Source organism: Balaenoptera musculus, chromosome 2 (genome assembly GCF_009873245.2).
Source record: "Balaenoptera musculus isolate JJ_BM4_2016_0621 chromosome 2, mBalMus1.pri.v3, whole genome shotgun sequence".
NCBI classification, from domain to species: Eukaryota; Metazoa; Chordata; class Mammalia; order Artiodactyla; family Balaenopteridae; genus Balaenoptera; species Balaenoptera musculus.
Window position 1 is genome coordinate 54,309,651 of NC_045786.1, and position 25,508 is coordinate 54,335,158.

Consider the following 25,508-nt stretch of genomic DNA (forward strand, 5'->3'; position numbering starts at 1 on the left):
TTGAACCAGGCCACAGCAGTGAAAACGCTGAATCCTAACCATTAGACCACCAGGGAACTCCCTAAAGTAGATTTTTTGTAGACCATACATAACTGGGTCTTGGTTTTTGATCCACTGTAATGAGCACTGTCTTTAGTTGGTATATTTAGATCAATGAAGTTTAAAGCAATTGCAACATAGTTGGATGAATATCTACCATAGTTATTACTATTTTCTATTTGTTACCAATGTTTTTTGTTCTTATTTTTTTCTTCCACACTCTGCCTTCTGTGGTTTTATTTGAACGTTTTATATGATTCCATTTTCTCTCCTTCTTCACTTATCAATTATGCTTATTTTCTACTTTTTAATTTGTTACTCTAGAGTTTGCAATATACATTTGCAACTAATCCAAATCCACTTTCAAATAACACTATACCACTTCATGGGCAATGCAAGTACCTTATAATAACAAAATAATCACACTTTCTCCAGTTCCTTGTATTATTGCTGTCATTCATTGCACTACATACATAAGCATATATAGAAGCATATACATAAACATACATAAACATGTAATGTATTGTTCATAATATTGTTAATAGTCTAATATATTGTTGCTATTATTATTTTTGAACAACTGTTATCTGTTAGATCAATTAAGAATAAGAAAAGTAAAGTTTTTTATTGTATCTTTACTTACTCCTTCTGATGCTCTTCCTTTCTTTATGTAAATCCAAGTTTCTGACCTATTTCATTTTCCTTCTCTCTAAAGAACTTCTTTCAACATTTCTTGCTCACCTTGTCTACGGGCAACAAATTCCTTCAATTTTTGTTTGTCTGAGAAAGTCTCTATTTCTCCTGCACCTTTGAAGGATAATTTTGCAGGGTACAGAATTGGTGACCTCACTTCTCTGATGGATCTGAAAAGAGTTGTTGATTTTTTTTAATTTGTTCAGCTCTTTCCTTATTGTTAGAATGGACTGGTGACTTCTAAGCTCCTTACATGGAAGTCCCATGCTCTTTTCTAAATGTTGTCTTTCTTTCATAAAAACAGTGTAATGATGATTGACTCAGTTCACAAATCTCTCCTGCCTCAGATTGTCCTAAATGTGCAGAAGTAGTCCTTGGACAGCCTAACCCACACAAAGGGTGGGCACTGACTAAACTGAACGACTAAGAATCTCCACCCTAGGAATTGGGTCAGAGAAAGTCAGTATCCCCTAATAGACTATCTTTCACCTCCTTGTGAAGGGTCAAAACAAAAATTGGTCTCCAGTGATTTTTTTTTTTAATGAATAAATCAGAAAGAAAGAGATGCAAGACAAATTCAGGATGATTTTCCTGTTCTTGGGTCAGTGCAAGCCTGGTCTCCAGCTGTGCATCCTTATTTACTCAGGACATAAAAGGACTCACCTTTTTTACTCAGCTTCCCCAAGAAAATTTCTGTTTCTTACAACGAAGAAGTCAAATTCAGTGAGTCTGAATCTGTCCATAAACTAAAGTGGGCATGAATACCACATTTCCATATTGTCTGAGGTAGTGGGAAAGTCATCCACCATCTGGGTAGCTCAAAGGTCTAGGGTCTTCCCTAGCTCCAGACAATGGGAAAGAGCCAGCTTCCAAGACCAGAGGAGCCAGGGTAGCCACACACACAACTCCAGGATCACCTACTGTGTGAAGTCAGTGGGAGTCATGAACACAGATTGTGTGGCCATCAAATGAACTACTCTGGAGAGAAAGCAGGAAGACTGTTTCCCAGAAGAGAAAACCATTTCTAGAAGGAAACCAGAAGGCTCTGCCTAACTGGACATCTGAGTAATCCTGAAGGTAAGGGAATGTAATTGCCCATGGTTTTGCTGAATCTGAAGAAATAATAGATATACCACGGCAGGTCACATGCAAGAAGAGAATTGCAAGAACTACAAGGGACCTAAGACATCTTGGAGTTTGAAGGTTTAGAAAAATACAGAGACCACAAAGTCTCTCAGTCCCACAAGACTCTAGGCACTGTTTCTCTTCTCTCAGATCAGATACCATCAGCCAGGAAAGGGAACGAGGAAGAGGCTGGTACATGGTGATGCCACCATGCAGGCTGTGGGGCCTGCTCCCTTCCAGCCTCACCCCTAAGTGTCAGGACATTTAATTTAAACATTCATTTGTGTTTGGTTACCTAATGTAATAGTATTTCCTCCCTCTGTTTCAACAGGCAGAGGGGCCCTTAGTCATCAAAAATGCTGGGAGGCTCTTCTCATTTTCATAAGAGCTACACACTCATTGAATAGGTCATTCTTAGGGTCTGAGTGGAGGTGGAGGCACAGAAAAGAGCATGTATTAGTACTTCATTCCTTTTTATTTATTTATTTATTTTTAAAAATGGTGAGTTGGGTTCCTTTTTTAAGAAAAATATTTATTTATTTGGCTGTGTCAGGTCTTAGTTGCAGCACGTGGGATCTTTCGTTGCGGCGCACGGGCTCTTTGTTGCAGCGTGTGGGCTTCTGTCTAGCTGTGGCATGCCGGCTCTAGGCTAGAGCGCGCAGGCTTAGTTGCCCCGTGGCATATGGGATCTTAGTTGCCTGACCAGGGGTTGAACCCGCGCCCCCTGCATTGGAAGGCAGATTCTTAACCACTGGACCACCAGGGAAGTCCCAACTTCATTCCTTTTTAATGCTGGGTAATTTCCATTGTGTGGATATACCTCATTTTGTTTATCTATTCATCACTTGATATACATGTGGGTTGTTTCCAACTTTTGATTATTATGAATAATGCTGTTTTGTGTAAAGTTTTATGTGAACATATGTTTTTACTTTTTCATTTGTAATTTTTCTTGTGTATATATCTGAGAGTAGAATTGGCAGGTCATACGGAAACTATGATTAACATTCTGAGGAACTACCAAATTGTTTTCTGTACTATTTTAAATTATGCCAACAATGTATGAGGATTCCAATTTCTCCTCATCCTTGCCAATAATTTTGTTGTTTTCTTTTTTTATTTTAGACAACCTAGTGAGCACAAATAGGTATCTCACTGTGGATTTGATTTGCATTTCCCTAATGAATAATGACTAATGCTGTTGAGAATCATTTCATGTTTTTATTGGCAATGTGTATATCTTATTTGGAGAAATGTCTATTCAAATCCTTTCCCCATTTAAAAAAATTGTATAGGCTTTTTACTGTGGACTGTAAGATTTCTTTATATATTCTGGACACAAGACCCTTACCAGACATGATTTGCAAATATATTCTCTCATTCTGTGGGTAGTCTTTTCACTTTCTTGATGGTATCCTTTGAAGCATGAAACATAAAAGTTTTATTTTCATGAAGTTCAAATTAGTTTAGGATTTATCTGTGAATGGAAATTATTTTACTTTGTCCTGTCTACTCTGAACACATTTCTTTCTTTCTTTTTTTTAAATTACAAGATAACATGCATGCTATTTTTTTTACTGAAATATAGCTGATGTACAATATTATGTAAGTTACAGGTGTACAATATAGTGATACACAATTTTTAAAGGTTATACTCCATTTTTAGTAATTATAAAATATTGGCTATATTCCCCATGTTGTACAATAAGCTACAATCCTTGTGGCTTATTTTATACATAATAGTTTGTATCTCTTAATCCCCTACCCCTATATTGCCCCTCCCCACTTCCCTCTCTCCACTGGTAACCACTAGTTTGTTCTCTATATCTGTGAATCTGTTTCTTTTTTATTATATTTCCTAGTTTGTTATATTTTTTAGCTTCCACATATCACAAATACTGTGATGTCATACAGTATTTGTCTTTCTCTGTCTGTCTTATTTCACTTAGTATAATACCCTCCAAGTCTTTCTATGTTGTTGCAAATGGCAAAATTTCATTCTTTTTTATGGCTCTGTAGTATTCCATTGTTTACATATACCACATCTTCTTTATCCATTCATATGTTGAGGAACACTTAGCTTGCTTCCGCATCTTGACAATTGTAAATAAAGCTGCTATTGGGACTGACATATATACACTACTATATATAAAATAGGTAAATAATAAGAACCTTCTGTATAGCACAGGGAACTCTACTCAATACTCTGTAATGGCCTATATGAGAAAAGAATCTAAAAAAGAGTGGATATATGTATATGTATAACTGATTCACTTTGCTGTACACCTGAAACTAACACAACATTGTAAGTCAACTCTATTCCAATGAAAATTTTAAAAAAATAAAGCTGCTATGAACACTGTGGTGCATGTATCTTTTTGAATTTGTGGTTTTGGTTTTTTTCAGATATACACCCAGGAGTGGAATTGCTGGGTCATATGTGTCTCTTTCTTGACTAATTGCTGAGGCTCTAACCTCCAATAAAATGTGGAATAGAAGTGGTGAGAGTAAACATCCTTGTCTTGTGCATGATCTTAGGTGGAAGGCATTCAGTCTTTCACCATTAAATATGATGGTAGCTGTGGGTTTTTCATAGGTCCCTTGGTTAGTTAGAGGAATTTGCATTCTTTTCTTTGTTTGTTGAATGTTTTCTCAAGAAAGGCTGTTGGATTTTGTCAAACACTTTTTCTGTGTCTATTCAAATGATCATGTGGTTTTTGTCCTTTAGTCTATTAAGTGGTATTTTATATTGATTGATTTTTAAATTTTAAAACAACACTACATTCTGGGAAAAAAATCTCACTTGGTCATGGTGTATAATCCTTTTTATATATTTGTGGATCCAAACTGATAGTAATTTTGAAGGATTTTTGTGTCAATATTCTTGTGATGTCTTTGTTTGGTTTTAGTATCTGGGTAATAATTGTCCTTGTAGAATGAGTGGAAAAGGTTGCATTCTTTTTATTTATTTATTTTTTGAAGAGTTGGCGAAGGAAAAGTATTATTTTTTGCATGTTTGGTAGAATTCACCAGTGAAGCCATCTAGGCCTGGAATTTTCCTTGTGGGAAGTTTTTAAATCACTAGTTCAATCTTTTTACTTTTTAATAGGTCTATTCACATTTTCTATTTCTTCTTGAATCAGTTTTGGTAGTTTGTATCTTTCTAGGAATTTGTCCACTTCACCTAGTTTATCTAATTTATTGGGATACAGTTTTCACAATATTCCCTCATAATGCTTTTTATTTCTGTAAGTTTGTTTCTGTATTTTAAAACTTGTGTCTTCTCTCTTTTCTCTTGCTCAGTCTAGCTAATGGTTTGTAAATTAGATCTATTTGTTTCACAGTGTTGTTCAAGTGTTCTATTTCCTTGTTGATCTTCTCCCTACTTGTTCTTACCATTATTGAATGTGATACTTCAAAAGAAGTCTCCAACTATTGTTGGATTATCTGTTTCTTCATTCTATTCTGTCAGTTTTGCTTCATGTACTTTAAGGTTTTTTTATTGTGATCTGTTATATATTTGCATATATAGGTAATTTTGTTGTGTCTTCTTGAGGGATTAACACTGTGTCAGCATTAAATCCTTCTTTGTCTTTAGTAACAAGTTTTGTCTTAAAGTCTATTTTGTCTGTTGTTTGTAGAAACACTCCAGCACTATTTTGATTACTGCTTGCATTGTATACATTTTCCCAAGTTTTCATCTTCAATCTGTTAGACTTTTTAGTCTAAAGTTTCTCTTGTAGACAGAATAGTTAGATTATGTTTTTAAATTTTTCTTCTAGACTCTGCCTTTTTTGCTTAGAGTGTTTAATTCATTTTTATTTAATGTAATTACTGAAAAGGTAAGGTTTAGGTCTGCCATTTTGCTATTTGTTTTCTATATGTTTTATGTGGTTTTTGTTCCTGTACTCTTTCATTACTACCTTCTTTTATATTAATATGCATTTTCTAGTGTGCCATTTAAATTTCCTTGTTGTTCCTTTTACTGCATATTTTTTAGTTATTTTTGAGTGGTTAATAACCTGATTACTTAAAACAATCTCATTCAGACTAATATCAACCTAATTTCAATAGTATGCAAAAGGTTTGTTCCATTATAGACCCATTCTCTTTTTTTTGCATTATCATATAAATTATATTTCTACATTATAAGCTCATCAGTACAGTTTTAGAACTGTTGCTTCATAAAGTTGTCTTTTAAATTAGACAGGAAAAGGAGTGTTACAAACTCATGTGGATTCAAGTTACTCTCAAGTGTTTTTTAATTTTAACTGAAAGACTCCTTTCTTATTTCTTGTAGAGCAGCTCTGATAGTGATGTACTCTCTCAGTATTTATCCACGGTTCCCTTAACTGCTCCTTTGTTTTTCAAAAATACTTTTGCTGTATATAGAATTCTTGATTGACATTCTTTTACTTTCAGCACTTTGAATATATCACTTCAAGGCCTTGGTTTCTTATGGAGAGTCTGTCATTAATCTTATTGAGGATCACTTGTATATGATGAATCATTTTTCTCTCTCTCCAAAATTCTCTCTTTATCTTTTAACAGCTTGACTATGATATGTATATGTATCAATTTATTTCTATTTATCTAATTTGATATTTTTGGATGTGTCCATAAGTGCTTTTCATTAAAATTTGTGAGTTTTTGGTCATTATTTCTTCAGATATTTCTTCTACCCTTTTCTCTCTGTTCCCTTCACCTGGGACTCCTATTTGTGGACATGTTGGTATCCTTGATGGTGTCCCATAGATTTCTGCAACTCTGTTCATTTTTTTTTCTATTCTCTTCTCTTTCTTTTTCTCAGACCGAATAATTTCAGTTGCCCTGTCTTTCAAGTTCATTGATTCTTTCTTCTGCCACCTTAAACTTGAAGTTGAATTTCTCTAACGAATTTTTTCATTTAATCTATGTATTTTTAGCTATAGAATTCAATTCGGTCCTTTGTTTTTATAATTTTTGTCTCTTTATTGAGATAGAAATTTGAGGCTTGGTGAAACATTGTTCTCATACTTTCCTTTCATTCTTTAAACATGCTTCTTTCAGTTTTTTGAGCATATCTGTGATTTAAAGTTTTTGTCTAGTAAGTCCAGCATTGAGGTTTCCTCAGAGACAGTTTCTATTGACAGCCTTAGTCATGTATGTGTCATACTTTCTTATTTCTTTGCATGACTTTGTAACTTTTTGTTGAAAATTGATCATTTAAAATAATGTGTAATGTGGTAAATCTAGAAATCCTATTCTCCCCTCCCATACCCCGAGTTTTTATTTTTTGTTTGTTTGGGGGTTTTTTTGCTGTTTGTTGTTGCTGTTTGTTAATTTAGTGACTTCATGGAATAATTCCGTAAATTCTGCATTCCTTGTAGTAGGCAAGGAATGCCATATGCAAAGCGTTGCGTGTGTGTGTGTGTGTGTGTGTGTTGGAGAATGCCTTCTTTCAATGTCTGGCAGTTTACAACTCTTCCTTAGCCTTCACTTAAAGGTCCCAAGGTCTTTCCTGAGCACATGCACATGCTTATACATGTGCGCACATTTTAGATCCCCTAGAACAGAGTTTTTTAAGACCCCTGTGACATCTTCATCTTCCTGACCTTGATCTTCCTTTTAAGTTCTGGCCAGGTTCTTTTTGTCCCAACTTGTTCTACAGTGTTGGGCAGCTGCAATGTTAAATACTTGCTGCTGTTTGTTTTAGACAAATACCCTGGGAATAAGACTTTCTCATGGAGCAGAGCTCCAAGTCAGGTCAAATAAAAATAATACCCTGAAAAATGGGGTTTTCCAGGACACTGTGAGACAAACCAAATAGTGATACTACTCTGAGGATGGGACTTTTTAAGGAGCTCCAAACCTGGTCTCTCTCCTCTAGTGGCTACAAGGTTACTGGCTTTGACAGCTACCGTGGTTGTAAGGCTGCTGGTTTTCAAGTTTACTGCCCAGCTGCATAGAGGGAGATGGGTTTAGATTACCTTACAAAGCCTAAAGCCCTCCTGTTCTTACACATTTTCAGCAGTTTTTCCTGAGTAAATCCTCTTCGCTTAATGCAGGACTCTGGTTAATTTCAAGAGTTCTTTTAAAGGTTGATTTTGACAGTTTTTGTCAGTGCGTTCATCGCTTCTTTGGAGAGGTACATTTGCAGAACTCCTCACTCTACCGCTCCAGAAAACAATTTTTAATTCATTAAATTGCAAGGGAATAGACCCACAAAGAGCATGTAGTTTACTTAATAAATGTTTGTTGAGCAGCTAGTATTTGCTGGGCACTGGGTTAAGTCCTAGAGATTTTAATGTGAGAAAGAAATAGCACTTTCTCTCAAATGTTCACCATTCACAAAGGAAATGGACACATGGATGGAGATAAATGAGCTGAGGAAGGAATCAAGGCTTCTCCTTCCAGATTAAAAGAGCAATAGTCTGACCAGGGAATGGAGTAAAGGGGCTGACATGTCCACTTCTATTTCCATTTTGTGCATGCCAAAGAATAAGAACTATAGGGACATTGTGAGTCTATTTACCTGTTGAACTTTGCCCACATCTTTGTACTTTTCACTTTATTTCTCTTTATTTCCACCTAAAGGATAATAAAATTCTTAAAATTTAAAAGTCTACAATATGCTTTGATCAGAACAGCAGAAAAGGACTGGTAGATGCAGAAAAAGGAATTTATTCCATTGCTAGACTTAGAGGAGACAGAAACCTCAAGAACAAAGAGGAAGTGGCAGCAGCTGTAGACTGCAGATAGAGAGAAAAGGTAATGGGTTTGATGCTCCATGTGTGGAAAACAGCACTTTGGGTTCAGCCATGAATGGGGAGTTTGCTCCAGGGGCTTAGCAGGCCAAAGTATCTGTGGTTCCCTGATTCAGAGGTCCAAGTGCCATCTAATTTCATTTTGAATTGATTTCACTTTCACCAATTCAATATTGTAAAAAGGTGCAGTTTCCTTTGTCACAATTTGACAGAAAGTATTTCTGCATCCTCATAAAAAAACCCAGGCTATCCTTTCCTCAGTACAAATTACATTAGGAGCATTACAGAATATCTCAAGGCCAGCTTAACCTAATAAACACCACCTAGTAATAACATAAATGCTGTGGGTTTACCTAAGGGTTCCTAGAGGAAACTTGATTTCTCTCCTCTAAGATGGTATACACTTTCCCTACCTATGGCTGTGTTCATACCTGGAGGCTGTACTTGTGGTCTGGTACAAGCTGAACTGATCCTGTCACTGACCTATGGAGATCCCAAAACAAGCTATGAGATGGAGACAGAATTTTGCAGAAGAATGACAAAGAAATGCAAATGCTATGGGTGGAAAAAGTTGGGGGATAAGCACAGAGCCACAAAGTCAATGCTGGAGTCCATCCTGGGAGTAGTATCTTAGTCCATTTGGACTGCTATAACAAAATACCAGCGATGGGGTGGCTTATAAACAACAGAAATTTCTGGAGTTCTGGAGACTGGAAGTCTAAGATCAGGGTGCCAAAAGAGTCAGGTTCTGGTGCTGCAGATGCCAACTTCTTGCTATGTCCTCACATGGTGGAAAGGAAGGGAATTCTCTTGGGCCTCTTTTATTGGGGCATTAATGTCATAATTAATGCAGAGCCCTCATGACCTAATCACCTCCCCACTTCTTAATACCATCACATTGGGCTTTAGGGTTTAATATATAAATTTGGTGGTGGGAGGACACATTTAGACCATAGCAGGTGGAGACAGAAATAAAGCTTTCCTGGAAAATAGTCCTGCCCTCCATTCTCCAACTGGAAAACACACTATATTGCAAATGTCTTCATAGACCTCTCAGGGACTCTAACATAGACAGATGTTGCCACACCAAATTTATGGATTCTCATTTCTCTACAGTAAAATCCCATTTGTTATTGTAAACTAAGGAACAGAAGCTAAATTATAAAATGTTTAGTTTATGTAATATTTAAGATGTATGGTTTTATGCATTTCTAATACCCTCCAGGGCTATCAAGATTTGCCTCTTCCCTCAATTTTTTCTTTAAGCAAAATTCACTGCAGAATAAGCCAGGTGACGTGGTGGTGACAAACAATGCCCCAGATCTGCACAGTTCACACACAAATGTTCCTGCTCATTTACATCACTCATATCACATGTCCTCCCAGCCCTGCGGGGGCTCTGCTCTAAGCTGTCATCATCCCCACTCTGGGACGTGGGCTGATGGAACAGCTGCCATCTGAAACATTGTCAGTGATCATGACAGGGAAGAGTACGAAGCGAGCTCCTCCTGGCTCTCAAAGCTTCCGCCTGTAAGTGACATTCATCATTCCTGCTTGCTTCTCATTAAGCAGGTGAGTCACAAGAATAAGCTGAATCTCAAAGAGGCCCTGGGTGTTGGGGAACAATACACAGCCAACCTACCACACACACCATCACACAGTCTGTCCTGTGCCACACACACTGAGGCTACAGCTGCACAACTACAGCCAGACGTGGATTTCCCCACAAGTTTACAGCCCAGGGAAAATGCAAATAAGAGACCCCACTCTGCAGAGACTCACCCAGGTACCTGGTGTGTGGGCAGAACAAGAAGAGGGCTGCTACCATGGCAAGTGGCCCAGCTCAGGAAGCTCCTTTGTCCCCATATACCTGAGACCACCCCCTCCTCCAAGACACTTGGTAGTCCAACTTGGGGAATCCTGTTCCACTCCCTCAGACAGCATTAAGACGGAGAGGGAGTCCCAGCACCAGCAGATAAATCAGGAGACCAAAGATTAAAATATAACTGATTTGGAACCACAGCCTGGAAAAATAAGCCAGAACTTGAGTGCTAAACCTAAACAGGGTGACTGCCTGCTAAAATTAAAGGTTTAAATAGGACCCCGAGTCTCCTAACACTATAGACAAAATGTCCAGGGTACAATAAAAAAAATCACCTGTCATGCCAAGAACTAGGAAAATCACAACTTGAGTGAGAAATGACAATGAACTAACATTAACACTAAGATGAATAAGATGCTGGAATTTTCCGATAAGGATTTTAAGATAGCTGTTATAAAAATGCTTCAACAGTCAATAACAAAAACAATTACAAAAGCTCAGCAGATAAACAGAATTACAAAAAGAGAACCAAATGAAAATCAGAGAACTGAAAAATATAATAGCAGAAAATTTTGAAAAACTCACTGGATGGGCTCAATTGTAGCATGGTGATGACAGAGGATAGAATCACTGAACTTGAGGAAATAATTTGCCCAATTTCAACAACCAATCTAAACAACAGAGGAAAATAGACTTCAAAAAATGAACTGAGTCTCAGAGACCTAAGGGGCTATTAAAACAAACAAACAAACAAATGAACATTTCTGTCATTGGAGTACCAGAAAAAGAGGAGAAAGAGAGTGGAGCTGAAAGAGCATATGAAGAAGTAATAACTAAAAATTTCCCAAATTTGGTGACATGCACAAACCTAGATTCAAGAAGGTGAGTGGATCCCAAACAGGATCCATGAAAGAAACCCATGCAGAAGACAAAGAAAAAAAAATCTTGAAAGAAGCTAAAGAGAAATGATGTGTTATTACCTGGAGGGGAAAATGATACAAATGACAGTAGAGTTCTCCTGAAACAGTGGAGCCAGAAGAAAGGGCACAACACTTTTCAAAGGAAAACAATTCAATCACAAATTATGTCTGGCAACACTATCCTTCAGGAATGAAAGGAAAATAAAGACATCCTCAGGTGAAAGAAAACTAAAAGAATTTGTTGATAAGCAAACCTACCCTTTAAGACTGACTGAAGTAATTCATCAAGCAGAAAGGAATGGATGAAAGAAAGAATCTTGGAGTATCAGGAAAGAAGGAACAACAGAAATAACAGAAATGTGTACACACAGTGAACTATTCTTCTCCTCATGTGTTTTATAAATCATCAATCATGTTTGATAACTGAAACAAAAATGTTAACACCACCTGATATTCAAGCCAATGAAATTTAAAACAGGAGAAAGTAAAGAGATCTAGATGGACGTGAAACTCCACAGTTAACACAAAGTAAAATGTTGTTACTAGTAGACTCTGATAAGTCACATATTTCTATTATAATACCCAGAATGACCACTAAAAAAAAAACTATACAAAGAAATATACTCAAAAATATTATAAATAAATCAAGGTGGAATAAAAAAATTTGTTCAAGTAACCCCAGGAAGGCAAGAAAAGAGAAATAAAGGAACAAGAATCAGAGAAACAAACATAAAACTAATAATAAAATGGCTGACTCAAGCATCAACATATATTTACCTTCAGTATAAATGGTTTAAATAACAGTGATAGACAGAAATTGGCAGAACAGATAAAAATCACATAACCCCTTTATATGTTGTCTGGAAGAGACTCACTTCAAATATAACATAGGTAGCTTGAATGAGTGAATGATTAAAGAAACTGGTTTATCCATATCCTGGATAACTATTCAACAATTAAAAGGAACAAATTATGTATGTTCACAATGACTTGCATGGATCTCAAGAGAATTACGCATGCTGAAAAAAAAAAACAATCTCACATGTTACATACTGTATGATTCCATTTACAGAATAGTTTTTTAAAAGTATTTATTTATTTATATATTTAGGCTGTGCTAGGTCTTAGTTGCAGCACATGGGATCTTAGTTTGCAGCATGCGGTATCTTTAGTTGCGGCATGCAGACTTCATAGTTGCGGCATGCATGCGGGATCCAGTTCCCCGACCAGGGATCGAACCCGGGCCCCCTGCATTGGGAGCTCGGAGTCTTACCCACTGGACCACCAGGGAAGTCCCTACATAATAGTTTTGAAATGACATAATTTTAGAAATGGAGAGCAGGGGTTGCCAAGGGTTAGGGGGCGGCATAAGAGTGGAGAAAGAGGTGGTGGTTATAAAAGGACAACATAGGGGATTTTAGTGATGATAAGGCATTCTGTATCTTGACTGTGGTGGTGGACACACATATCTATACATGTACATGTACAGTAGTCAAACTGTATAGAACTAAACACACACACATAAATGAGTACAAGTATAACCAGGGACTCTGAACTAGATGGTGGATTTTATCAATGTCAGTATCCTGGCTGTGATATACTATAACTTTGCAAAATATTATCATTGGGGAAAACTGGGAAAATGTATATGGGGGGGTCTCTCTGTATTATTTCTTATAATAATTTGCATGTGAATCTATAATTATATCAAATTTTCAATTAAAAGTCATTTGTATGTTCAGTTGTTTTAAAACACATGTGTGCATGTGCTCTCGCACTCCCCATCTTCCCCCTCCCTCCCCCACAGTAAAGCCTGCAATCTTCCCTTCTTATTGAAACAGTATTTTCCCCTTGGGAGTTCACATCTATCTAATTGTCCCTGCCCTCTCCACTCAGGCATCTGTAGGAGTCTGAACAAAGAGAAGCTCTCTAGGAAGTAGGGCTGGCCCAAAGGTTTGGTCCCTTTTCTGTCCTCAGTTCTAGGTACAGTGCTGATCTGGCCCTTTGGTTCTGAGTCAGCATGAGTTGGCTCCTTAAGAGCTGCGGTATTACCACCACAGCACTGACTAAGCCCAAATTTGGCAAGCCAAAAAAGAGGGAAAAAACAGAGAGAGGAAAGCCAAGACAGCAGGGAGGCAGGGTTGAGAATAAGGATTTAAAGCCCAAGCTGCACCAGGCAACAGAGCTGCTTTTACAGGTCTTTCAGGGCTGCTGGCTCCTTTCCTGGTGACAGGAAACAACAGAAGGACTGACACTGTTTGTTCAGCCACATCTTTATGATTAATTATAACCTTCTGTATTTTCAGGACAAGCAGAAGGCACAGGTTTCCCCTCAGGCCACTTAAATTCTCCATAAGTCTAACAGGTTAGATCAGTGACTTGGTGTATATGTAACTATGGTGCAAGACTGTATCCCCAGCAGGATAGGATTGTTATTAATTGCCTTTATGCATTTGGTAGTTTATTAACATTGACAGTCATTATGGATATGGTTTATTCAATCCCTGCCCCTTAATTAGGGCAGTAACCTCTCCTGCAGTACAGACATTGGTATAAGGCAAGGGAGACGCAGGCATTCCAGGGAAACCACCACCAGGAATATGGGCTTCTCTAGGCTGATTCTGGCTACAACCTGCTTGCCACCAACACCTGTGAGGAGGAAGGGACAAGCAGATAAGGGGGAAGGGGAAACATCACTGGCCCTTGAAATAGCATATCTCCTTCCAAGGATATAGAGGTCTTAGTCTCCTAGTCTCCTGTCCTTAAAACCTTTCTTGTTCCCCCCTGGTTTTTCTTGCCCTTTCTGCCATCACTTATCTCCCCAGCCTAGGTCATTTTAAATCCCTAGACTCTTTGGATCCTACAATTTCTGCTCTTCCAGCCTACCATCCTTTTCTTGTCCAAGAGTTTCTGGAGGAAGTCACAGAGCTCTGCTGTTTTGATTCTCAGAATGTGTACCGACTATAATTTGGCCCTCAGAGGAACTGCACAGCTTTGTTCATCTTTTCTTGACTTTCTTGTGCATTGTCTAAAGTGACTGCTCCAAGCATGTGTCACTACCTTCAATACCCCCAGTGACACCTCTGCCCTTTCCATTTCTATCAAATTACCTGTCCTCCCAGTTTTGTAAAGTGATCGAGGACACCCAAGGAAGGCCTTCCCTCTTTTCTCTTATCTCTATCTCATCTCATGTCTTCTTATCTCTACCAATCTTTCTCCTTGCTTTCCACAGCAGTCCAGCCTCCATGTGGAGAATCACCCATCATCTCCCAGCATCATCAGTCTCACTTACTCCCACATCCTCCCTTCCATCCACCACCAACATCGCCCAGACCAGAGCCCTTGCAGCCTCCACCCTTCGAGCCTTGACTCCTTAACCCTTGGCAGAGACTTTTCCCCTCCTCCCTCTGATGAACAACTGTCTCCAGCATCTCTCATCACAACATCAAAGCCATTCTCTGGCCTTGCTGCCTTACCTGCTACTGATGTGTCCTTGTGCCCGAGCTTTCATGGAACTCGCCCTGGCCCTCACAACTTATCTAATGACCTTGGCTTCTTCTCTACTGTTTTATTTCTTCCTGCAGCCCCCAACTCATAAGCTCTATTCAAGTTCTGTTCTCAGGAATTTCTCCCTTTTCTGTGTGAATTTCCTTAGGGAACTAGCACCAACTAACAGAACTTCAGTGACGGCTTTGAGCCTGGCGCCGGAGTCCATCTCAGGCTCTGGCCTCTGTCTCTGATCCAGTCCCTTGTTCCCAGTTGTTTATTGGGCATCACCCTCTGGATTGCTCTTTGGAAATGCAAGTCCTTGGTGTCCAAGTCTGAACTCACTACCTTTCCCCAAAACTCTTTCTTACTCTGTGAATCCTATTTCTGTTCCCATCACCAAATCTGGGAGTTTCGGCACACCTTCCCCTGTGTGTCCCTGAGGTAGCACTGGGTCTTTGTCACTCCAGTCCAGGCATCTAGCACAGGGCCTAATACAGAGCAGTGATGTTAAGTACATTTATGAATGCTCTTTTGTCCTCATTTGATCAGCTATTAAGTCTTAGTAATGGGAATATTTCACTTCCAATAATTCAGATAAAATATATGAAGGACCTGGATTAAGTTGCCAGTGATACTGGAAATTGCAAGAAATATCAAAGACTTACAAGGAATTGACTTGTGTAAGTTTTGAGCTCCTCTATCTGTTCAGCACAATAGAATGATATCTATAAGCATATAGTAAGTAAGCCATGTTATAATGAGTTTTAATATTTGTTTTATTTCACATCCAGCCACTCTACTAAACTAGTTCTAGGCAAGTGATTCTTATGGGTTTTCCAGCCTTGTTATTTAGCAATAGTGGTCATTTACTTTCGTCTTTTGAACAATTATATGTCTTATTTCTGTTTCATTTGTATTACATTTCAAAACATTCCTGAATAATAAAGGAAACAACAAAGTGCCCAGTCTCACCCAGAGTGTCTTATCTGTTAAGAAAGCATCTTGAAGGGCAGTTCTAATGATCTATTAAAGTTTTTGTTGTAGGATGTGTGTGTGCATGCACTTTAGGGATCTAGGCAGGCTCAGCTTTTTTAAAAAAAATAGTTTTTTAAGGGTTCCCTTAAAAATAGCAGTTAAATTCCATCAACATTTAACATTGTTAGGAACACTGATAATGTACATTGCATATGTTATTACCTGGTTGGATATTTTTATTGATAGCAGATTTACATCCCCAAAGAATGAAAGGTAAATGCAGCAAAAATGAGAACCTTGTAGGCACTGCACTTGGGAGCCAGGGTGGCACATGCAGGGATGCTGAGAGTCAAAGCCCTCGAACCCAGCAACTCTTCACTTCTAAGGGGACCATGGGAATCACAGCTCCACATGGGAGGATGGCACCTGGTAGGTGCTGCAGTGCTCCCTTGGTTTCATTCATTCATTCGTTCTGCAAAAACAAGCAAACCAAAATTTCAAAAGATTTATTGAGGTTATCCTGTAATCACAGTGTAACGTCAGCAGTACCATCATTCTGTACAGAGGAAGAAACCAGAATTTGGGATTTTTTTTTTTTTAAGAGTGAAATCATTAAAAACAAAACTCCCAAAGGCTTTTCCAGCTGGGCGGGGGTTGGGGGTTGAGAAGGTGGGGGTGTTGCTGAGTCATGGATTTTCTGCTAGCTCACTTATGCATCCAGGCACAGAACCTGGAAATGATGGGGTCCTTGGTGGCCTCTGACAAAACAGCTTAATTCGCTTGCTCTTTCTACAAGTAAGGCAACTACTGTGTTCTAGGAACCGGGCAAAGTACAGTGATAACCAACACTAATGTAGCCCCTACCCTTTTGAAGTTCATAGTCTAGAAACAGACAGTATAGATGAACAAGTAAAATATATATAAACTAGGAAGTGCACTCTCAAGGAAAAGAACAGGAGCTGAGCTGAAAAAAAGGAGAATAAAAGGGAACCTTACTTTAAATCAGATGGGCAGGCAAGGCCTCACTCTGCTATCCAAGTGACAAGCTGGGAGGAAGAAGCAGGGAGAGGGCATCATAGTCCTGACAGTAGCAGTGCAAAGGCCCTGAGGCAGGAAAGAGCTCTGCACATCAAGAAACTATAAGAAAGCCCAGGACTGTAGGGCAGCAAATGATGGGAAATGGGACAGAGCTGCATGAGGGGAGGTGGCAGGCTGAGTCATGCAGGTCTCTGGGGGCTTCATTAGGGGGGTTGGGTTTGGGTTGGTTGGCAGATTTTGTTTGTTTTAAGTGTATCAAGAATATATGTGAAGTGGTGGGGACAGACACTGGATTGCAGAGAACTGAAGAGTGAATGAGAACTGAAGAGACAAACAACATGGGTTTATTTTTCAATAGATTTTGGCTATAAAAGAATACAGAGCAAAAAGTTTGAGCAAGGATTCTCTTTTTAGTGGGGAAAATTTGAGCATACTTACAGTCCAAGGAATGAGTCAGTAAAAACAAAAAGAATGCAGAATGGATGTTCCCTCTCCGGGGAGCAGGAAGTGTTTCTCAAAGAAGGCCACCAAACTCTGTGTGAGGATCCCCTGAGGGGCTAGTTAAAAATAAAAATCCCTGGGCAACTCCCAATATCTAATGAATTTGATGAGAGTGAAAAAGAAACAAAAGTCATAAATGACTCTAAGATCCCCAGTTTGAGTCACAGGATAGATGATGGAGTCAGTAATCAACACTGGGAATAAGGGACAAGAATAGGTTTGAATGGGAAGTGTCATGAATCGGGGTTTGGATGTGTCGAGCAGGCTTTGAAGCACGAATGCAAGTTGTAAATATGTATCAGGAGCTTAAGAGAGGGATGTGGGCTGGAGCTACAGATTTAGTGTAATTGAAGACAGAAGAGCATATGTTTTAAAAGCTTTGAAACAACGGGATGAAAATACCATATGACTATTCACTTAGAAATACTTCTCAGAACAATTTTTTTTTTTTTAGATTCCGTATATATGTGTTAGCATATGGTATTTGTTTTTCTCTTTCTGACTTACTTCACTCTGTATGACAGTCTCTCGGTCCATCCACCTCACTACAAATAACTCAGTTTTGTTTCTTTTTATGGCTGAGTAGTATTCCATTGTATATATGTGCCACATCTTCTTTATCCATTCATCTGTCAATGGACTTAGGTTGCTTCCATGTCATGGCTATTGTAAACAGAGTTTCAGTGAACATTGTGGCACATGACTCTTTTTGAATTCTGGTTCTCTCAGGGTATATGCCCAGTAGTGGGATTGCTGGGTCGTATGGTAGTTCTATTTTTAGTTTTTTAAGGAATCTCCATACTGTTCTCCATAATGGCTGTATCAATTTACATTCCCACCAACAGTGCAAGAGTGTTCCCTTTTCTCCACACCCTCTCCAGCATTTATTTGTAGAGTTTTCGATGATGGCCATTCTGACTGGTGTGAGGTGATACCTCATTGTAGTTTTGATTTGCAATTCTCTAATAATTAGTGATGTTGAGCATCCTTTCATATGTTTGTTGGCAATCTGTATATCTTCTTTAGAGAAATGTCTATTTAGGTCTTCTGCCCATATTTGGATTGGGTTGTTTGTTTTTTTGATATTGAGCTGCATGAGCTGTTTATGTATTTTGGAGATTAATCCTTTGTCAGTTGCTTCATTTGCAAATATTTTCTCCCATTCTAAGGGTTGTCTTTTCATCTTGTTTATGGTTTCCTTTGCTGTGCAAAAGCTTTTAAGTTACATTAGGTCCCATTTGTTTATTTTTGTTTTTATTTCCCTTACTCTATGAGGTGGTTTGAAAGGGATCTTGCTGTGATTTATGTCATAAAATGTTCTGCCTATGTTTTCCTCTAAGAGTTTTATAGTGTCTGGCCTTACATTTAGATCTCTAATCCATTTTGAGTTTATTTTTGTGTATGGTGTGAGGGAGTGTTCTAATTTCATTCTTTTACATGTAGCTGTCCAGTTTTCCCAGCACCACTTATTGAAGCGGCTGTCTTTTCTCCATTGTATATTGTTGCCTCATTTATCAAAGATAAGGTGACCATATGTGTGTGGGTTTATCTCTGGGCTTTCTATCCTATTCCATTGATCTGTATTTCTGTTTTTGTGCCAGTACCATACTGTCTTGATTACTGTAGCGTTGTGTATAGTCTGAAGTCAGGGAGACTGATTCCTCCAGCTCCATTTTTCTTTCTCAAGATTGCCTTGGCTATTCAGGGTCTTCTGTGTTTCCATACAAATTGTGAAATTTTTTGTTCTAGTTCTGTGAAAAATGCCATTGGTGGTTTGATAGGGATTGCATTGAATCTGTAGATTGCTTTGGGTAGTATAATCATTTTCACAATGTTGATTCTTCCAATCCAAGAACATGGTATATCTCTCCATCTGTTTGTGGGCAGGACAGCAATAAAGACGCAGATGTAGCGAATTGACTTAAGGACACGGGGAGGGGGAATGGACGAAGTGAGAGAGTGGCATAGACATATATACACTACCAAATGTAAAATAGATGGCTAGTGGGAAGCAGCTGCATAGCACAGGGAGATCAGCTCGGTGCTTTGTGTCCACATAGAGAGGTGGGATAGGGAGGGTTGGAGGGAGATGCAAGAGGGAAGAGATATGGGGATATATGTTTATGTATAGCTGATTCACTTTGTTATACATCAGAAACTAACACACCATTTTAAAGCAATTATACTCCAATAAAGATGTTTAAAAAAAAAGAAAAAGAAATACTTTTCACCCTGTTATCTAGCTTGCTATCATAAAATCATGTGAGCTCTTCCATGGTTCTGTCCAGCTCCTCCATGCTATCAGCACAGCACCAGGACTCTACGGTCAGTTCAGAGTTTGGAGCTGGATTTCCGTACCTTTAGGAGCAGAGAAACGTGCAACTGCAGCTGTGGGAGGAGAGGTGGGAGCTGGAGAGAACCAGGTAAGTTCCACTGGAATGGAGGAAAACTAGAACTTGGCTAGTGCACAGAGGGCTTCTCTCCCCACCTGTCTGGGCATTCCTCTCAATGCATATATCAGACTTTTTTGGCTGCAGACTGATTTCATATTTAACCAACTAGCGAAGAGCCTCTTTATACAGACTTAGGATTGGTTATAGTTTTCTCAGGACTTAGATAGGCCTGAGTGAAAATTACAGCTCTCAGTTCCTAGAGCTGAAAGCAGCTGTGGAAAGAAAGAATTCATAATCTTTCCATCAAGAATTTTTTTTCAACATTTTCTGCCAAGTTTACACGCACTGTTTTTGGTTTTCTATTAAAAGACAAAATATGGAAAAATTATATCCAATTCTCATACTGACAGGCTATACTATATTTTATAATTTCTGTTTCTCAGAATGTTTTTAGAAGGAAGAATCAAGGCAATACTTTTAGTTATAGCCCTTTTCTGTAATTTTATTTTATTTTGTCTTTAAACCACTTTATTGAAGTATAATTGACATATAAAAAGCTATACATATTTACTGTATACAACTGGATGACCTTGGGGATAAGGATATACCTGTGAAACCATCACCACAATCAAGGCCATAAACATATCCATCACTTCCCAATGTTTCTTTCCATGCCTTTAGTATTATTATAAGCTTTTGTGGTAACAACACTTAACATAAGATCTACTCTCCTAGCAGAGTTTAAGTGTACAGCATGCTATTGTTAGCTATAGGCACCATGGTATATAGTGGATCTCCAGAACTTATTTATTTTGCATAACTGAACACTTGTAGTCCTTTTTTTTTTTTTGGCTGTATTGGGTCTTCGTTGCTGCACGCGGGCTTTCTCTAGTTGCAGCGAGTGGGGACTACTCTTTTTTGTGGTTCTCTTGTTGCAGCGCATGGGCTCTAGACACACGGGCTTCAGTAGTTGTGGCGCACGGGCTTAGTTGCTCTGTGGCATGTGGGATCTTCCCTGACCAGGGCTTGAACCCGTGTCCCCTGCACTGACAGGTGGATTTTTAACCACTGCGCCACCAGGGAAGTCCCTGTAGTCCTTTTTCTTGATGAACTTATGACAGCACTCCTTCTCTTTCTAGTTTTATTCCATCACTAAAAAATTAGCATTTAAAAATAACCAGAGATTAATGGTGAAAAGCATTTCCTCTAAGATCAGGAACAAGACAAGGATGTCCACTCACGCCACTATTATTCGTCATAGTTTTGGAAGTCCTAGCCACAGCAATCAGAAAAGAAAAAGAAATAAAAAGAATACAAATTGGAAAAGAAGAAGTAAAACTGTCACTGTTTGCAGATGACATGATACTATACATAGAGAATCCTAAAGATGCCACCTGAAAACTACTGGAGCTAATCAGTGAATTTGGTAAAGTTGCAGGATACAAAATTAATGCACAGAAGTCTCTTGCATTCCTATACACTAATGATGAAAAATCTGAAAGAGAAATTAAGGAAACACTCCCATTTACCACTGGAACAAAAAGAACAAAATACCTAGGAATAAACCTACCTAGGGAGACAAAAGACCTGTATGCAGAAAACTATAAGACACTGATGAAAGAAATTAAAGATGATACAAACAGATGGAGAGATATACCATGTTCTTGTATTGGAAGAATCAACATTGTGAAACTGACTATACTACCCAAAGCAATCTACAGATTCAGTGCAATCCCTATCAAATTACCAATGGCATTTTTTACAGAACTAGAACAAAAACTCTTAAAATGTGTATGGAGACAAAAAAGACCCTGAATAGCCAAAGCAGTCTTGAGGGAAAAAAACGGAGCTGGAGGAATCAGGCTCCCTGACTTCAGACTATACTACAAAGCTACAGTAATCAAGACAATATGGTACTGGCACAAAAACAGAAATATAGATCAATGGAACGGAATAGAAAGCCCAGAGATAAACCCACGCACATATGGTCAACTAATCTATGACAAAGGAGGCAAAGATATACAATGGAGAAAAGACAGTCTCTTCAATAAGTGGTGCTGGGAAAACTTGACAGCTACATGTAAAAGAATGAAATTAGAACACTCCCTAACACCATACACAAAAATAAACTCAAAATGGATTCAAGACCTAAATGTAAGACCAGACACTATAAAACTCTTAGAGGAAAACATAGGAAGAACACTCTTTGACATCAATCACAGCAAGATCCTTTTTGAACCACCTCCTAGAGTAAGAGAAATAAAAACACAAATAAACAAATGGGACCTAACGAAACTTAAAAGCTTTTGCAAAGCAAAGGAAACCATAAACAAGATGAAAAGACAACCCTCAGAATGGGAGAAAATATTTGCAAACAAATCAGTGGACCAAGCATTAATCTCCAAAATACATAAACAGCTCATGCAGCTCAATATTAAAAAAAGACACACACAATCAAAAAATTTAAAAAATAAAAAAATAAAAATAAAAATAACCAGAGTATGAATAAATTCTTCAAAATAAAAAATAGGTTGTTTTCCTGTTGTCTCATATTTGATGTATAAAATATCTACATTTCAGACTTATCATCAAGCCATTGTTGCCCAGCTTAGCCATGGTAAGTCACTGTCTGAGGAATTACTCCCTGGTGAAGAACTCATGGGCTGGCTCACTTTATAAACACATCCATCATGCTGCAAGCACTGAAAAGCCCAGATGCGTGCATTTTACCACAGCACCTTGACTACTGCTTGCAGTGTAATTGCAAGCATTCTTTGGATCCAACACATTTGGATTTGAATGTTTTTACTGTTACAATTGTGCTGCTGATAACTAAAAGCCTTATTAAATGGAGAGATTAATAGTACCCACTGGGGTATTGGGAGTCTGCTTTAAAAGCCACAGATAACACATAAGTACGTTAAAGAAAATGTAAGTTTTTTTCTGATACAAGTGTTGTTCGTTAGCAGCATCATTTACAAATATTTTCCATCAGTACAATTTTGTCATCAAAGAGGTGCTTTGAACTGTTTCCTAAGGTTTCACTTCACAGAGAGAAATAACTTTAATTCATGTGTTTTGCTGATAAAGTACTATTCAGTATGAAAAAAATACCTTTTAACTGAGAAGATTTCCACTTAGAATCATTTATCACTGGAAATTTGGGGTAAAAACACATTTCTTTTTCTGGTTAAATAAGACAGAAAATGTCTTATGAATCCAGAGCTACCTGTCCAATATGTTAGCCACTAGCTACATGTGGCTATTTAAATTTAAGCTACTTAAAATAAAATTAAAACTTCAGTTCTTCAGTCTCACTCGCCACATTTCAACTGCTCAGTAGCCACAAGTGGCTCATGCTACTACATTGGACACTACAGTAACAGACCATATCCACCATCTCAGCTCACTGGGCTGCTCCAGACACTACATTTGACATTGTGTCTCTACCCAGGTGGGTTACCTGGGAGGTGTGAGTTGCATCACATTGTGGACACTGCTGCTTTACCGGGCAGTCCTCAACGATAGCTGCACAGTAGAGTCACCTGGGGAGCTTTTGAAAAAGATTGATGCCCAGGACTCACCCCTAGAGATTCTGATTAATCAGTCTGGAATGTGACCCAGGCATCAGCATTTTTAAAACTCCCAGATAATTCTAGTATGTGGCTCTAGCCCTACACAAAATGTGTATGTGGTAAAATCAAGTTAAGTGGAATATCAAGAGCAGTTGTAATGAGGACACAACACCAAAGGTTATAACATTAATAATAGAAATACCAGACAGAAAATTATTAAGAATATAGAAGAACTGAACAACAGCATCAGCCAATGGGACCTAATAGATATCTATAGAACATAATGATCAATAACAACATAACAGTCAATATGGATAAGATACAGATGGTCCCTGACTTACAATGTTTTGACTTACAATTTTTTGACTTTACCATGGTGCAGAAGCTATACACATTTGGTAGAAACTGTACTTTGCATTTTGAATATTGACCTTTTCCTGGGCTAGTGATGTGCAGTACAATACTCTCCCACGATGCTGGGCAGTGGCAGTGAGCCACACCTCCCAGTCAGCCATGCACTCATGAGGGTAACCAACCTATACTTAATAATAATTCTGGTTTTCATTTTCGGTACAGTACTCAGTAAATTACATGAGATATTCAGCACTTTACAATAGGATTTGTGTTGGATGATTTTGCCCAAATGTAAGCTAATGTAAGTGTTCTGAGCACATTTAAGGTGGGCTAGACCAAGGTAAAATGTTCAGCAGATTAGATGTATTAAATGCATTTTCAACTTACGATATTTTCAACTTATGATGGGTTTATCATGGTGGAACATCCACCAAGGTAGACTATAGTTGCTCCTTGCTATAAATGGGGGATTGGTTCCAGATGCCCCACCCCCACACAACAGATACCAGTATCCAAGGATGCTCAAGTCCCTTATATAAAATTGTGAAGCATTTGCATATAACCTACAGCAGCCTCCTATATAATTTACATCATCTCTAGATTACTTATAATACCCAATAAAATGTAAATGCTATGTAAATAGTTGTCAGCCCACATGGCAAATTCAAGTTTTACTTTTTGGAACTTTCTGGAATTGTTTCCTTTTTCTCACATATTTTTGATCCATGGTTGGTTGAATTTGCAGATGCAGAGCCTGTGAATATGGAGGGGTGAATGTATCGATATATCCTGGATCATGAAACAAACCTCAACAAATTTAAAAGAATCAAAATCATGTAGAGTATATTCTCTGACCATAAAGAAATCAAACTAGAAGTCAATAAACAGAAAGATATGAGAAAAATCTCCCCAAACTTGGAAATTAAACAACACACTTCTAAATAATCCATGGATGGAAATGGAAGACACAGAGGAAATTTTAAAAATACATAGGGCTGAATTAAAATAAAAATACATCATCACAATTTGTTGGATGCAGCTAAGGTGTTGCTGAGGGAAATTTATGGCTCTAAGTGAACTAAGAAAAAAAGTTCTCAAATCAATAATAATAAGCTTCCACCTCAAGAAATTAGAAAATGAAAAACAAAATAAACCTAAAGCAAGCAGGAAAAAAGAAATAGAGCAGAAATCAATGGAATTGAAAACAGAAAAGCAATAGAGAAAATCAATACAACAAAAAGTTTGTTCTTTGAACACTTCAATGATGACATACTTCTGGCAAAACTGACAGAAATAAAGAGAGAAAAGATACAAATTACCCACCTCAGGAATGAGGCAGGAAACATCATCATCTTATCCTGATTGTGATACTGTGTCTATTCATACAAGATCTTACCACTGGGTGAAACTGGGTGAGAGGACCTCTCTGTACTATTTTTTGCAGTTTCCTGTGATTCTACAGTTATTTCAAAATTTTTTAAAATTCAGCTTAAAATAAAAATTTCATGACATTCCAAAATACTTTATAATAAGATTAAGATTAATTGAAGATTTATTGAATCAATTGAAGATTAATAAACTTTAGAAAAAGGTGAATGAATTTTCTTCTTTTTCTTCATTTTTTGCAATTTGTCTAGCTGATTAAAGACAGAGTGATGTGCCTCCTTCCCCAGGAGCTGCCTTCCAGTGCAATTCCTGTCCACCAACAACAGGAGACTGAACCCTGAAACACAGGGCCCAGAGGAACCCCAATTCTCCATGCTTGATGCATAACTCTGTCCCAGTGGAAGGGGGTTCGCAGGACAGAGGTGTTCAATGGAACACCCCCCATATGAACC